Source organism: Phyllobates terribilis, unplaced genomic scaffold, assembly GCF_046119375.1.
Source record: "Phyllobates terribilis strain yellow unplaced genomic scaffold, ASM4611937v1 Scaffold_1__5_contigs__length_1240528914, whole genome shotgun sequence".
Taxonomy (NCBI): Eukaryota; Metazoa; Chordata; class Amphibia; order Anura; family Dendrobatidae; genus Phyllobates; species Phyllobates terribilis.
In genome coordinates, this window is record NW_027362761.1 from 566283890 (window position 1) to 566296483 (window position 12594).

At 52.3% G+C, this 12594-nt stretch overlaps 1 protein-coding gene across 1 annotated transcript in view; it reads right to left on the reverse strand.

The window, feature by feature from the left end:
• The window catches only part of LOC141271880 (O-acyltransferase like protein-like), a 93202-nt gene that overhangs the window by 32310 nt on the left and 48298 nt on the right, over positions 1-12594 (reverse strand). The gene's annotated exons all lie outside the window — the stretch shown is intronic.

Sequence of the window (12594 nt, forward strand, 5' to 3'; positions counted from 1 at the left end):
TTGTTTTTTTTTTTATGTGCCATTCACTGTGTGGTAAAATTGATAAGGCAGCTTTATTCTTCTGGTCAGTATGATTACAGCGATACCACATTTATATAATTTTTTTATGTTTTGCCGCTTTTACACAATAAAACAATTTTATTGAAAAAAATTGTTTTTGCATCGCTGCATTCTGAGAGCTATAGCTTTTTTTATTTCTCTGCTGATGGAGCTGAGTAGGATCTTGTTTTTTTGCAGAACACTGACATTTTAAGCAATACCATTTTATCTACTGTCAACTTTTTTGATTGCATTTTATTCCACTTTTATTGGCGGTATTATAAAAAAAAAGCTGGCATTTTTTGCCATGTTGTTTTTTTTACGGTGTTCACTGAAGGGGTTAAGTAGTGTGACAGTTTTATAGAGTGGGTCATTCTGAATGTGGAGATAGCAAATTTTGTTTATTTTTGTTTTTACATAAATATTAGTGATGAATGTATTTCCGGGTTGCTCACGTGCAGGGCGGGAGCTCGGGTCTGCGCCCTGCACGTGTAGCGCTCTTTAGAGAACCAATGAACATGCAGGGATTGCCAGCCAGTCACTGTAATGCCGCAGCCATGTTGGTTGTGGGCATTACAGTGATTGGCTGGCCGCACAGCGTCATCAAGTCTATATCAGACCTGGCCCCGCCATGCTCGTCACAGTCACTCCGGATCAGAGAGTGTAGGGAGAGGTGCTGCTGAGCTAGGGAGGGATTTGCTTGTTTCTAGTTAGTGTAGGTGTACCAAACTATATTAGAGACACATATCCATCTCAACAAACAGTCCTTCTGAGGACTAATCCATCTGCAGAGATATCAGGCAGGAAGTGTATATAGACAGGCAGGCAGGGTATATAGCAGACTGCAGTGCATATAGCACAAGAGGCTCCATTCCAGTTTTGTCTGCTGCTGTTAGATATTTCTATACAAAGGCCCGGGTCTCAGGGGCCAGGAATAATTTTTTTTTGGATCTTAATCCTCATTATTTGCTTAAAAAGCAATCCAGAGAACACAGTTTTTCTGCGCCATTTGCTAGTTGGCACTGCAGAATACAGCCAGGTACTTCCCTTATTACAGCGCTAGAAATCCAGCTATTTAAAACTGTGGTTTGTCCATCACACGGATTACATATACGTTTTGAGAAAATACTGCCATTTTTGACCTCCATTAAAAAAATTTTCAGTGTGTCAGTGAACCAATTGACACCGGTTTGCTGTTCAAAATAGTTACCTACAGACCAGGTATTTAAAACTGTGGGGACCACAGAACACCACTATTGAACACAGAGCAGTGTTGGATAGCAGATAATGCTTCCAGTCACTTAGCCACCACCACCACCACCTTATCTTCAACACGGTCAAGTCTCAGTAGCCGTGAGTCTGGACCGCATATTCCTCACCCTGATCCTCCTTCCTCCCACCATGCCGAGTACCCAGAGAAAACTGATCCCACACTTGGACACTCTGAAGAGCTGTTCACTTTTCCATTTATAGATTCGGGCCTCTCGCCCGGTCCACTTGAAGCGGGGCAAGAGGAGATCACATGTAGTGATGCCCAAATATTTGAGCAGCCACAGTCACACGAAGGCGACAGTGGGAAAGTGTCACAAGAGGTGGACGATGATGAGACACAATTGCCAGAAAGTCAGGAGGAGGACCAGGGTGCAGAAGTGGAAGACAAGGTGGTGGATGATATAGTAACTGACCCAACCTGGCCGGAGGACATGCAGAGAGAGGACAGCAGCTCACAGGGGGGAGGGAGGCAGAGCACCCCAACATGCAGGAAAAAGCAGTGTGGTGGCGGCAGAGAGAAGTCAGGCAACCGTTCCCCGTAACACCAACACGAAGGAAGTTGCCAGTACAACTGTTAGGTCTTCCCGAGTCTGGTTGTTTTTTAAAGACTCTGCCGATAACCCCAAAAAGGCCATTTGCACCACCTGCCAAGCCAGCATCAGCAGTGGTGGCAAAACGAGCAGCCTGGCCACCACCAGCATGATCAGGCACATGGCAGCAAAGCACCTGACTTTGTGGGCCGAACCCCAGGGTCCAGGAACAGTGTCTGCGGGTGGCACCATTGCTTCTTCCGCTGTTGTGCATGCAAGCCAATCCCCTGTCCATGGTGCATGCGAAGATGCCTCGTGCCTTGCACCTGTCCTTGCACACACGCAAGTAGCAGCATCAGGAAGCACGTCCTTGTCCCAGCGCAGCGTTCAGTTGTCCATACCCCAGTCCTTGGAATGCAAGCGCAAATACGCAGCCAACGCCCCACAGGCCACACTACAAAATTCCCACATTTCGCGACTGCTTGCACTAGAAATGTTGCCTTTTAGACTTGTGGAGACGGAAGCATTACGCAACCTGATGGCGGCGGCCGTTCCGCAGTACTCGGTCCCCAGCCACCACTATTTCTCCCGGTGTGCCGTACCTGCATTACACAAGCACGTGTCCCAAAACATTAGCCGTGCCCTCAACAATGCAGTTACTGGGAAAGTCCACCTAACCGTGGACAAGTCCTTGTGGGCAGGGACAGTACATCTCGCTGATGGCCCACTGGGTTAACATAGTGGAAGCCGGGACCCAGTTGGACCTTGGGACTGAACACGTCCTCCCGACGCCAAGGATTGCGGGCCCTAGGTCAATCAGGGTTGCACCCACAGTCTACAGCTCCTGGACCTCCTCCTCCTCAGCCTCCACCTCTTCAGCCTCCATCTCCGAAATGACCACATCAGTCACAAGCTGGAATCACTGCAGCACTTCCTTGGCCAAGCGGCAACAGGCTGTGCTGAAGCTAATATGCTTAGGTGACAAACTGCACAATGCTGAAGAGTTGTGGACAGCACTGAAAGAGCAGGCCGATCTGTGGCTCACACCACTGAACCTACAGCCAGGCATGGTCGTGTGTGACAATGGCCAGAACCAGGTGGCGGCTCTGAGGCGAGGCGAGCTCACACACGTACCATGCCTGGCCCATGTGCTTAACCTCGTGGTTCAGCGGTTTCTCAAATCCTACCCAGAGCTGCCGGATCTGCTTGTTAAAGTACGCCGCCTGTATGCCCATTTTAGAAAGTCACCTACAGCTTCTGCCGCCCTTGCCGTGTTTCAGCAGCATTTGCAGCTTCCGGCTCACAGACTGGTATGTGATGTCCCCATTCTTTGGAACGGATTTGTGAGCAGAAGAGGGCAGTTGTTGACTACCAGCATCAACAAGGCCATCGGTATTCAGTTCAGACTCCACACATAAGACCTCAGGAGTGGACATGGATATCAGACATATGTTCCATCCTCCAAAACTTTGAGGACTCCACCAAGATGGTGAGCGGCAATGACGCCATAATAAGTGTCACCATCCCGCTTCTCTGTCTTCTGAAACTCTCTCTGTTCACAATCAAAGAGGATGCATTGCAGGCGGAGCACGATGAGATGGAGCAAAAAACCATACAGGGTGATTACACACAGCCCAGCCTCATCTCATCCCAACGTGGATTGGGTGACAATGAGGAAAAGGAGGAGGAGGAGGAAGAACAGGAGCTAGTTTCATGCGCTATAGACTGTAGAGCATGGTTAGTCATCCTCTTGGTGAGGACACGGAAGTCTTGCCTGTTACCAGTCTGGCACTCATGGCTGAGTTTATGTTACGCTGCCTTTCCCATGACCCTTGCGTTCTCAAAATTTTGGGTGACAGCCATTACTGGTTGGTGACACTTCTAGACCCACACTACAAGGAGAACTTTATATCTCTTATTCCTGAGGCGGACAGGTCTACAAAAATGGGGCAGTACCAGAAGGCCCTTTTTGTGGAACTATTAAAAAAAATTCCCATCTGAAAACGCTGGCGACAGAGGTCACAGTTCGTTGGACAACCAAGGAGTATAGGCGCGAGAGACACAACTTCAATCCAGTAGAGGCAGGAGAACACTGTCAAAGTTCTGGGCTGGGAGAATTTTCTCAGCCCCTCCCATCGCACAGTCCCTGAGGTGTGGGGTACTCTCACAAGGAGTGCAAAGTTTGGGAAGATACTGAGGGAGTACCTTGCCTACTGTAACAACGTCCTCCATGATTCCTCTGTGCCTTATAATTATTGGGTATCCAAGCTGGATACGTGGAATGAACTGGCTCTCTATGCCTTGGAGGTCATGGGCTGCTGTAACATACCTGGCGGCGTCCTTGCATAGTGGTCCATCTCCCACTGTGCAAGAGCGCGCACTTGATCTCCTGTCCAGAATGTCTCTCTGGCTTCCCTCCATGCTGTCTGTTTGTGTCTGTTTCTGCTGCTTAAGGGCGGCGCCCGATCACTTCCTGCTTTTTGTACCTGCTGTGGGTCACACCCCTTGTGCGTCCTCAGCCTATTGCTGTCTGTCACCTGGTATATAGCTCAGCTGCTTCCATCTATCCCTGCCTGAGCATAGTGTTTCTTTCAGTGTGTGCTTGCACTCTGAAGGTGCCAGGTCCCGTTCTGTGTTCTCTTGTCTGCCTATCCTGGAGGCTGTATTTCCAGGCCTGTCTGAACACGCTCCTAGCCTGTTCCTCCTGCCTTCTAGGGGCCGATTACCTAGACCCGTTCCTGTATCTTGTCTGACCTGTCTGAACACGCTCCTAGCCTGTTCCTCCTGCCTTCTAGGGGCCGATTACCTAGACCTGCTCCTGTATCTTGTCTGTCCTGTCTGAACACGCACCTTGCCTGTTCGTCCTGCCTCTCTGGGGGCCGTATTCCCAGACCCGCTCCTGTATTCCGCTGCAGTGTCGGTCTCCTCCGTACACTCAGTTCCAGTCTGAACTCTCTCCTATCCTTTACCTGTTTTGCCTCTATGTCCGTTCCCTTCCTTTTTCTGCAGAGTCTGAACTCGTACCTAACTCCTGCTTGTTGTCTCTGTACTCCCGTTTGTGAGTTTGTGGTCCACTCGCTACTTCTCTGCTAGTACCCTGTGGGTGTCTGGCTCTGCCTTTCCCTTCCTGTCTGTTCCGTGTGAACAGAGCCCTGTCCCCCCTACTCAGCCTAGCCTGCTCTGACTCCTTTGCTCACCGCTCCGGCGGTTCTAGTCTGCTCTGACTCCTTTGCTCACCGCTCCAGCGGTTCTAGTCTGCTCTGACTCCTTTGCTTACCGCTCCGGCGGTTCTAGCCTGCCCTGCTTCTGCCCACTGCTCTGGCAGTCCTGTCCTGCCCTGCTTCTGCCCACTGCTCCGGCAGTCCTGTCCTGCTTCTGCCCACTGCTCCGGCAGTCCTGTCCTGCCCTGCTTCTGCCCGCTGCTCCGGCAGTCCTGTCCTGCCCTGCTTCTGCCCGCTGCTCCGGCAGTCCTGTCCTGCCCTGCTTCTGCCCGCTGCTCCGGCAGTCCTGTCCTGCCCTGCTTCTGCCCGCTGCTCCGGCAGTCCTGTCCTGCCCTGCTTCTGCCCGCTGCTCCGGCAGTCCTGTCCTGCCCTGCTTCTGCCCGCTGCTCCGGCAGTCCTGTCCTGCCCTGCTTCTGCCCGCTGCTCCGGCAGTCCTGTCCTGCCCTGCTTGTGCTCGCTGCTCCTGCAGCCCCGTCCTGCTCTGTTCTTGCCCACCGCTTCGGGCGTTCCCTCTCTGCTGTGGTTGTCTACCGCATCTGCGGTTCTGTGACCCAGTCTGTACTGGGTCTTAACCTTTCTGTGCTCCAGCCCGTCCTTTCGGCCAGTACCTCCCTGCCTGCATACTCGCCTGTATCCACCCATCTGCATACCTGCCGTGTTTGCTTATATCCACCAGTCTGTGCCAGCCTAACCTGCCTGTTCCTGAGTCCCAGTGTGTACTGGGTCCTATCCCGCCTGTGTTCCTACCTGCTAGTGCCTCCCTGTCTGCACTCTAGCTGTGCTTGCCTGTACCCCTCTACCTGTATTGTTCCTGAGTCCCAGTGTGTACTGGGTCCTATCCCGCCTGTGTTCCTACCTGCTAGTGCCTCCCTGTCTGCACTCTAGCTGCGCTTGCCTTTACCCGCCTGCCTGCATACCAGTCGTGCCTGCCTATACCCTCCAGTCTGTGCGCCAGCCTAACCAGCCTGATCCAGTAATCCCTGTGTGGGTCAACCCCCGTGTTCGGAGTTTGACCTGGAGTAGCACCTGGTCCCTCTGCCCGGTTTCTCCCTGGTGCACTGGCGTCGTATGCCGTCGTGCCATCTTGGTCGGATCGGCCAGATACTTAGTCACGCCCCTCCAGGCACTCTCCGGTTCATGGTCCAGTGGAATCACTACAATCACACGCACACGCCGCTCAGCCCGGGCGTGTGCATAACAGCATGCTCAGGCCATGGTTCCCGTTGAGCCCCACGGCCTTCGCTCTCTGAGAAGTTTTCCAGCGAATACATGCATTAAAATAAATAAATAAATATTTTTTTTTTCCTTTAGCTGAGTTCCAGGCGAATTACTCACCCGTCCAGATGGATCTATCTGCTCTCGTTCCCGCGGATCCGCTACGTTATTATGGGGATCCTAGACAAAGTCGTGCATTTGTGGAGCAATGCATGCTACACTTCAAGTTCTACCCTCTATGTTTTCCCACCGATCGGGTTAAGGTGGCATTCATTATGTCTTACCTGGCGGGTGATGCCTTGGAATGGATCAACCCCCTATATGAAACACAGGATCCGATCCTCCTGGACCTAATGGCCTTCCTGGTGGCCTTTCTAATGGTCTTCGATGATCCTAACCCGGAGGCTCCTGCTGAAGCTTCACTTCCCAATATCCCGGATCAGCCCCAATGGGTAATGTGTGTGGGTAGCGCAATAGTCCTCCAGCCCAATGAGACTACTGCGCCCCCAGAATCCTCACAGGGTGACTACGCTTTCCGGAATACTTCTCCCAACCTCAAGAGGCAGTCCAGACGTGCTAGACGTAGAGGCAAGCCGTCACGCCAGGGTCTGTCCTCACCTGAGACCTCCTGACCCCAACCTTGAAGTCCCTACTGAAGCTTCATCTCCCTGTATCCCGGAGAAGCCCCAACGGGTAATGTGCGTGGGTAGTGCACCAGTTCTCCTGCCCGAAGAGACTTCTGCCCATCCAGACTCCACACAGGAGAACTTCCTGCACCCGGCATCAGATGCTTCACCCACTTTAACCGGTGTGCATGTCCAAGGATGCTCCAAAGCTGTGGTTACCTCAGAGTCTGTGCACCTCTACTACCTGGCGGAGGACCCCCTGTTGCCTCCTGAATCCTCCGGGATACCACTCGATGACAAATGGAGAGAGAATTCACTACACCCGGTACTCGATACTTTGTCCGCTTCGTCCTGTGAGCCTGACAATGGGTACCCCAAAGTGGTAGTTACCCCCGAGTCTCTACACCCCTCCGACCAGGCGGAGGACCTCCAGTTGTCTCCTGAACCCTTCGGGGTGCTACCTGGTAGCGAAAGGACAGAGACTCTCCTATACTCTGTACCTGATACCTCGCTCGCTTCGTCCAGTGAGTCCAACCTAGTGTACTCTGAAGCAGTGGTTACTCCCGAGTCTCTACACTCCTCTGACCAGGCGGAGGACCTCCAGTTGTCTCCAGAACCCTTCGGGGTGCCACCTGGTGGTAAATGGACAGAGACTTTCCTATATCCTGGATCTGATACCTCGCTTGCTTCGTCCAGTGAGTCCGACCTAGTGTACTCTGAAGCAGAGGTTACCCGTGAGTCTCTACACCCCTCTGACCAGGCGGAGGACCGCCAGTTGTCTCCAGAACCCTTCGGGGTGCCACCTGGTGGAGAATGGACAGAGACTTTCCTATACTCGGTACCCGATACCTCGCCTGCTTCGTCCAGTGAGTCCGACCTAGTGTACTCTGAAGCAGATGTTTTCTCTGAGCCTCTGCACTCTTCTGACCCAGCGGAGGACCTCCAGTTGTTTCCTGAATCCTCCGGGGTACCACCAGAAAACAAAGAGACAGTGACTTTTCCTCATTATGTACCTGATAACCCGTCTATTTCTTCCTGTGAGCTTGACAAGATGTACCTCGAAGCAGAGATTACCCCCAAGTCTCTGTCCCCCTCCAACCCGGTGGAGGACTTCCAGTTGTCTCCTGTACCCTCTGGGGTGCCACCTGAAAATATGTGGAGAGAGACTTCCTTGTGTGCTGTTCCTGGTACTCCACCCGTTTCGTCTGTTGCTAAGGGTGGCTGGATGGGAGGTAGCATCCTAGCTACCCAGAGGAGACCAGTTTTTCCGGTGGACAGGGGAAGTGATCTCTTCGAAGTGAAGAATTGGCCCTCGAATTCCCTGCGGAAGATTCTGGCAGGCCTGAAGAAGAGGGGGCGTAAGGGGGGGGGTACTGTAACATACCTGGCGGCGTCCTTGCATAGTGGTCCATCTCCCACTGTGCAAGAGCGCGCACTTGATCTCCTGTCCAGAATGTCTCTCTGGCTTCCCTCCATGCTGTCTGTTTGTGTCTGTTTCTGCTGCTTAAGGGCGGCGCCCGATCACTTCCTGCTTTTTGTACCTGCTGTGGGTCACACCCCTTGTGCGTCCTCAGCCTATTGCTGTCTGTCACCTGGTATATAGCTCAGCTGCTTCCATCTATCCCTGCCTGAGCATAGTGTTTCTTTCAGTGTGTGCTTGCACTCTGAAGGTGCCAGGTCCCGTTCTGTGTTCTCTTGTCTGCCTATCCTGGAGGCTGTATTTCCAGGCCTGTCTGAACACGCTCCTAGCCTGTTCCTCCTGCCTTCTAGGGGCCGATTACCTAGACCCGTTCCTGTATCTTGTCTGACCTGTCTGAACACGCTCCTAGCCTGTTCCTCCTGCCTTCTAGGGGCCGATTACCTAGACCTGCTCCTGTATCTTGTCTGTCCTGTCTGAACACGCACCTTGCCTGTTCGTCCTGCCTCTCTGGGGGCCGTATTCCCAGACCCGCTCCTGTATTCCGCTGCAGTGTCGGTCTCCTCCGTACACTCAGTTCCAGTCTGAACTCTCTCCTATCCTTTACCTGTTTTGCCTCTATGTCCGTTCCCTTCCTTTTTCTGCAGAGTCTGAACTCGTACCTAACTCCTGCTTGTTGTCTCTGTACTCCCGTTTGTGAGTTTGTGGTCCACTCGCTACTTCTCTGCTAGTACCCTGTGGGTGTCTGGCTCTGCCTTTCCCTTCCTGTCTGTTCCGTGTGAACAGAGCCCTGTCCCCCCTACTCAGCCTAGCCTGCTCTGACTCCTTTGCTCACCGCTCCGGCGGTTCTAGTCTGCTCTGACTCCTTTGCTCACCGCTCCAGCGGTTCTAGTCTGCTCTGACTCCTTTGCTTACCGCTCCGGCGGTTCTAGCCTGCCCTGCTTCTGCCCACTGCTCCGGCAGTCCTGTCCTGCCCTGCTTCTGCCCACTGCTCCGGCAGTCCTGTCCTGCTTCTGCCCACTGCTCCGGCAGTCCTGTCCTGCCCTGCTTCTGCCCGCTGCTCCGGCAGTCCTGTCCTGCCCTGCTTCTGCCCGCTGCTCCGGCAGTCCTGTCCTGCCCTGCTTCTGCCCGCTGCTCCGGCAGTCCTGTCCTGCCCTGCTTCTGCCCACTGCTCCGGCAGTCCTGTCCTGCCCTGCTTCTGCCCGCTGCTCCGGCAGTCCTGTCCTGCCCTGCTTCTGCCCGCTGCTCCGGCAGTCCTGTCCTGCCCTGCTTCTGCCCGCTGCTCCGGCAGTCCTGTCCTGCCCTGCTTCTGCCCGCTGCTCCGGCAGTCCTGTCCTGCCCTGCTTGTGCTCGCTGCTCCTGCAGCCCCGTCCTGCTCTGTTCTTGCCCACCGCTTCGGGCGTTCCCTCTCTGTGGTTGTCTACCGCATCTGCGGTTCTGTGACCCAGTCTGTACTGGGTCTTAACCTTTCTGTGCTCCAGCCCGTCCTTTCGGCCAGTACCTCCCTGCCTGCATACTCGCCTGTATCCACCCATCTGCATACCTGCCGTGTTTGCTTATATCCACCAGTCTGTGCCAGCCTAACCTGCCTGTTCCTGAGTCCCAGTGTGTACTGGGTCCTATCCCGCCTGTGTTCCTACCTGCTAGTGCCTCCCTGTCTGCACTCTAGCTGTGCTTGCCTGTACCCCTCTACCTGTATTGTTCCTGAGTCCCAGTGTGTACTGGGTCCTATCCCGCCTGTGTTCCTACCTGCTAGTGCCTCCCTGTCTGCACTCTAGCTGCGCTTGCCTTTACCCGCCTGCCTGCATACCAGTCGTGCCTGCCTATACCCTCCAGTCTGTGCGCCAGCCTAACCAGCCTGATCCAGTAATCCCTGTGTGGGTCAACCCCCGTGTTCGGAGTTTGACCTGGAGTAGCACCTGGTCCCTCTGCCCGGTTTCTCCCTGGTGCACTGGCGTCGTATGCCGTCGTGCCATCTTGGTCGGATCGGCCAGATACTTAGTCACGCCCCTCCAGGCACTCTCCGGTTCATGGTCCAGTGGAATCACTACAATCACACGCACACGCCGCTCAGCCCTGGCGTGTGCATAACAGCTGCCCTGCCGCTAGCGTTTTATCAGAGCGGGATTTTAGTGCCGCTGGTGGAATTATAACTGATAAGCGCATCTGCCTGTCAACTGAAAATGCTGACAGGCTGACTCTTATAAAAATGAACAAGGGCTGGATTGGGCCAGACTTCTCAAGACCACCAAATGATAGCAGCGTAACATAAACTCAAATCCAGTGTCTTTTTTTGGGAGGTGTATTCCCATGCACCTCTTGCACCTCTTCACACCCACACATGGGTATATGCTTCCTGATTTTGGCTATTTGCTCTTGTCCTCCTCCTTCTCCTCATCCTAGACCACCATATCGCCAGGGTGACCGTGGTTCGTGATGCAAGACCCACATAATTTTTTAAAGGGTGTTTTTTAGTGATGAGCGAGCATACTCGCAAGTACTCGGTACTCGCCCGAGCATCTCAGTACTCGAGATGCTCGGAGCTCGCCGAGTACTTGCGAGATGCATCGGGCGGATGCTCGGGTCCCCTCCCTGCATGTTTGGCGCTCTTTAGAGCGCCAATCAACATGTAGGGATTGCCTGCCGCTCATTGTAATGCCGCAGACATGGTGGTTGTGGCATTACAGTGATTGGATGGCCGCACAGCGAGCACTGTTACCATCGATTTGGGCAATTTTTAGGCCCTCTGCAGACCGCCGGGGGGAGCCTCCTGAAAAATGCTCAAGTTTCCCATAGACTTACATTGGGTTCGTTGCTCGGGTCGAGCACCAGAGTATTCCAATGTGCTCGACCCGAGCAACGAGCACCAGAGCATTTTAGTGCTCGCTCATCACTAGTGTTTATGATGCCCGTAAAAAAAAATTTTTATACAGTATGTTCATGTATACCCCCCAGGGTTAAATGCTTGTCAGCCCATACACTTAGTGCATGGACATTACAAGTATAGGAGGCCCGCTCCTTTCTAAAGGGAACATTTTTTTATGAGGCCCTGTACGTCTCTTCCATGGGGCATTGAAGTGCCTCCCAATTTTTGGCAGCCCTTGCATTCACTGCATGGGCCAACACTATGGGATACTCTCTCCTTTCTAATGGGAATTTGTCGTTACTGTGGCCCTGCTCTAAGTGTCTTTAAATTGTTAGTGGAGTTTTTCCTAAATTTGGTCAGCCGTTGGACTCACTGCATACCCTATAACTGTATAGCACACATGCTCCTTTGTAATGGAAACATGTCATTACTGTGGCCCTGCTCTATGTGTCTTTAACAACTTAGTGGGGCTTTTCCCAAATTTTGGTCAGACCTTGCAGTCACAGCATGGGCATTACCATCATAGGAGACTCACTCACTGCATAGGCCAACACTATGGGAGACTCTCTCCTTTCTAATGGGAATTTGTCGTTACTGTGGCCCTGCTCTGTGTGTCTTTAAATTCTTAGTGGGGTTTTTCCTAAAATTGTCAGCCGTTGGACTCACTGCATACCCTATAACTGTATAGCAGACTCTCTCCTTTCTAATGGGAACATGTCGTCCTTGTTACTGTGGCCCTGTTCTATGTGTCTTTAAATTCTTAGTATGGTTTTTCCTAAAATTGTCAGCTGTTGGACTCATTGCATACCCTATAACTGTATAGCAGACCCTCTCCTTTCTAATGGGAACATGTCGTACCTTGTTACTGTGGCCCTGCTCTATGTGTCTTTAAATTCTTAGTGGGGTTTTTACCAAATTTTGGCAGCCCTTGCAGTCACAGCATGGGCATTACCATTATAGGAGACCCGCTCCTTTATAATGGGAACATTTTTTTTACTGAGACCCTCCTCTATGTCTCTTCAAAGGGGTATTGGGTTGCGTCCGAATTTTTGGCAGCCCTTGCAGTCACTGCATACGCAATAACAGTATAGGAGACCCACTTGTTAATAATGGAACAACAAAGCATAGCCGGCTGATGACTCTCTAACAATAGCGAGGGCCGATTGCTGGCCTTTTAAGAATAGTAAGGGCCACCTGATGGCCCTATAAAAATAGGCTTTGTGACTTTCAGAGTCCCTCCATCATAAATGAAACAGGATGTGTCTGATGATGTGTCACACACCACATGGACAGATAAGGTTGTAAAATGTTAAAATGACATTTCCCGGTGAATGAATTTGTCTTAAAAAATAACGTAAAAGAAAAAACAGTAGGATCTTTCTTTAGTATAAAAAACAGAGTCACCAAT